Source organism: Gavialis gangeticus, unplaced genomic scaffold (assembly GCF_001723915.1).
Source record: "Gavialis gangeticus isolate Ggan-Ray unplaced genomic scaffold, GavGan_comp1, whole genome shotgun sequence".
Classification (NCBI taxonomy): Eukaryota; Metazoa; Chordata; order Crocodylia; family Gavialidae; genus Gavialis; species Gavialis gangeticus.
The window spans coordinates 2,351,872-2,355,346 of NW_017729033.1; the positions used below are offsets into that span (position 1 = coordinate 2,351,872).

Below are 3,475 nucleotides of genomic sequence, written 5' to 3' on the forward strand. Positions count from 1 at the left end.
CCCACACCGAGAAGCCAGGGTCCAGCGAGGTCGTTGCAGGCCACGTGCCTGGACAGAGGTGGTGGGATCGTGCCAGGCAGGTGCCACCCATCTTGCCAGCCATGGTCGAGCAACACATCTCACCCAGGTGGGATGTAGGAAACAGGGTGAAGGGTGAAGGCTCCTGTTGCAAATGAGCTGGCTTGGCCACTTCTGCTCTGGAAAGCCCTGCTCACCCCTGGCAAAGGGACCCTTTGGATTATCTGGTGCAGCTTCAGATAACGTCACAGCCATTCGGAGGCTCAAGGATGGGGATGGGCAGAGCTGAAGATGTCCATGGTGCAGGAGAGGAGCGGGACTGTGACAAGGGCACAGCAGCAATGGTGTGTCCCGCCAAGGAGATGAAGCCAGGGCTCCTTTAATGAGTGATGGAGCCGCCAGCCACGGGGGCTGGAAGCTCCTGGACCTGCAGGATGCAAGGAGCCCCTGGGATAGGGCTGGTGCAGAAGCGAGCAGCGTGCTTAAAGCTCAGCCTGCTGCAGACGCGAGGCCAAGTCCTGGGCTGAAAAGGATCCAGAGGACAGAAGCAGTGGGTGCACGGCATGAGGGGGCAGGGCTGGGCATGCAAAGCAGCTTGCAGGGCGGTCTGATGCCCCTCTGTGCACCCTGGAGGGGTCTGGACCACACCATGTCCATCTCTTCCAGCGTCACGGAGGTTAGGTGTCAGCAGGGGCATTTCCATGGCATCGGTGAGCTTGCAGAGGGGGTAAACCTAGCCCCTGTGACCCTCCCCAGGCCTTTGGTGCTGGGTCTTAACTGGCAGGAGCTCTGGTCCTTTGATGCAAGCCCAGCTCTGGGCAAGCTGCCCATCTAAGCTTGCTGGGAGCACTTTGCACTAAGACCTGGTGCAGCGAGAGCTCTCCCCTCGGGGGATAAACCCCATGCAGGACTGCGTCCTCGCTGCCCCAGCCCCTCCACATCGACTCAGCTCACCGGCTGGATCCTCCGGGCCAGGAGGAGGATAAACCACAGCCCTTCTGGTGCCTCCTGGCAGCACGGGGCAATGCTGACGTGAGTCACGGGGCTTGGTGTCCGCAGCACCCATTTGCAATGCTATGGCTCATGGCAGCAGCGAGGTGAGCTCTGGCAGCCCTGATGCCACGGTCTAGGCCAGCTGCCTCCTAACTGAGAAAACACCCCTCAAAAGGCATCCGGCATTGGGACAGGGAGTGATCCAGGTCCCACTGCACCTCCAAAGGGCTGGAATTTAGTTGGATGCAAGCTGCAGCCAAAGGCACCAGGCTAGTAAGTCCCAGAAAGCCCCCAATGCGCAGGGAGCTCACGGTGGGATGGGGTCCCTGCACCCACAACCTCAGGATCCATCACAGCGTGCTACCAGAAGGTCCAGGGCGGCTGCATCATTTCATATGTGGGGATGCTGGAGACGTTAACAGGGATGGAGATGATGGGCCAGGGCAAGCCGTGCTGCTCCAAGAAGCGCCAGATCATGTACCTAGGGAGGCAGAGCTGTCACAGAGATTCCCGCGAACAGTGGGAGTCAGCAAAGTGGGGGGCTCGGAGCTGGATGTGCGCTGGGACTGGCCAGAAGAGGCAGGTCCAGAGCAAACCACCCCTGGACTGCACTGAGGTCTGGTCTGGGGGGTGGGGGCAGCAGCTTTCTGGACCCTAGAGAGGGCAGAAGTCACTCAGCCCTTCCCTAGAGACTTCCCTGGCAATTAGGGCTGGGCCCATCATTGGGAGGGGGCAGACTGCAATGCAGAAGGCCACTGGGAGACCCCTGCCATAGCGACTGAATGAATCCAGGCAGCAAGGAAGTGTGCTCCCCAGCTCTAGCTAAGTCCTCCAAGGACCCAGACCAGGGTCTATCGGCTGTAATCTCTGCTATGACCAGGAGGTCTGCAGACAAACAGAGGACTCCTGTCTCCATTGCCTGGGGTGTCTACTGGGTCGGGGGTGGCAAGACTGGCTGCAGGGGGGCACAACCCCTTCCCCATGCTGCGAGGAGGGGAAGGAGACACAGGCACCCACCCGTCCCTGCCGAGCAGGAAGAGAGCGGGGATGTCGGCGGTGGGCCGGGTGCTGTCCTGGATCATCTCGACGTAGAAGCTGTCGTTGTCATAGGCGTTGTCAGCGATGATCACCGCCCGCCCGCCGTGCTCCTGGACCACCCATGTCTTCGACAGGAATTAGCAGCCCCTGCAATGAGAAATACCCCCACCCCACACGCACACAACCCTGGTGATGCCAGGGCCCATCCTCACCTTGCAAGAGCTGGGCTAGGAGCCTGCCCCCACCCTGGAGGGCTCTGGGAGCTGGGGTTTGGTGGCATGGCCAGGGAGGGACCGGCAAGGCTGACTTCTTGCGGGACTCTTGGGGAATAATAATGCTTCTCAAGCCACACCAGGACCCCGCTGGCCACTAGCACCTGGGAACTGCCCAGCCCCAGGTCCCTCAGCTCCTCCCTAGGCAGGGGACGTGGAAAGGCTTCACAGGACAGGTGCAAGCCAGCTCCTTGGAGCCAACAGCGAGGCTATGTCTTCCTTGGGCTGATCTGTGCCAGGCTGGGGCAGGCCCGAGCCCGTGGGATGGAGATGCCAAGGGAGACGAGGCGGCTGCCTCATGCCTTCATGTGTCTCCAGCCCCTGATGCTCTCCCTATGCCCGCTTCAGGGCTTGGCGTAGCAAGGGACAGCCTGGGACTGCTGTGTCCCCAGCTGTGATGACTGCCCTGGCATCTCCCAGGTTGGCCCTGGCCATTTCCAGGGTGACAAGCTAGGCTGGATCGATAAGGGGCAGATGTCCACCTGAGCTGACAGGGCAAAAGGCTACCCCCCCGGCTGCTACGACAGCGAGGCAGCCCCGTGCAACCAAGTTCACCACGGGCGGCTTTCCGCACGAGTCCAGGGGCAGGCTCCGATGCCTCTCTGGAGCCATGGGCTTTGCCACCTACTGCTGCAGCCCCCAAGCTATCAGATCCAGCGTGCTCCTTCCAGAATAGCAGCGTCCGCACGCTTTGACCGCGGCCTCCGCACACCGTGACACCCGCCTGTGCGCTCCCTGCAGCCCAGCACGGCAAGGATGCCCATGTCCAGCCGCCTCTGCAGGCAAGAGCCCCGAGATGCAGTGCATCTCCTTGACTACTGCCACAATCACACCATAAATACCCCCCTGCCCTGTCTTACCCCCGTTCCACCAGGGCGATCTGGTCCTGGATGAAGACGCCATTGCTGAGCTCCCCGCAGGCTTCGGGGGGGTCGGCCAGCACCAGGTGGATCTGCTCGTACCTCATGTTCTGGGAGGAAATGCCCCGTGCTAGGAGAGAGGGCAGAGACAGAGGGTTTCTGCTGGGGCAGCTGCAGCTGGAAGATGCCCCACTCCTTCCCTGAAAAAGCCTGGTGTATGACCAGGGAGCAGCCCATGCTGGCCTCAGGGAGATGCATAGTTAACAGGTCTCCAGCATCCACATTAAGGTGTTT

At 61.2% G+C, this 3,475-nt stretch overlaps 1 pseudogene; it reads right to left on the reverse strand.

Annotated features, from left to right (window-relative positions):
* Nucleotides 1-1,806: 1,806 nt before the first annotated feature.
* Nucleotides 1,807-3,463, reverse strand: LOC109303983 (annotated as a pseudogene).
* Between the last annotated feature and the right edge of the window lie 12 nt (nucleotides 3,464-3,475).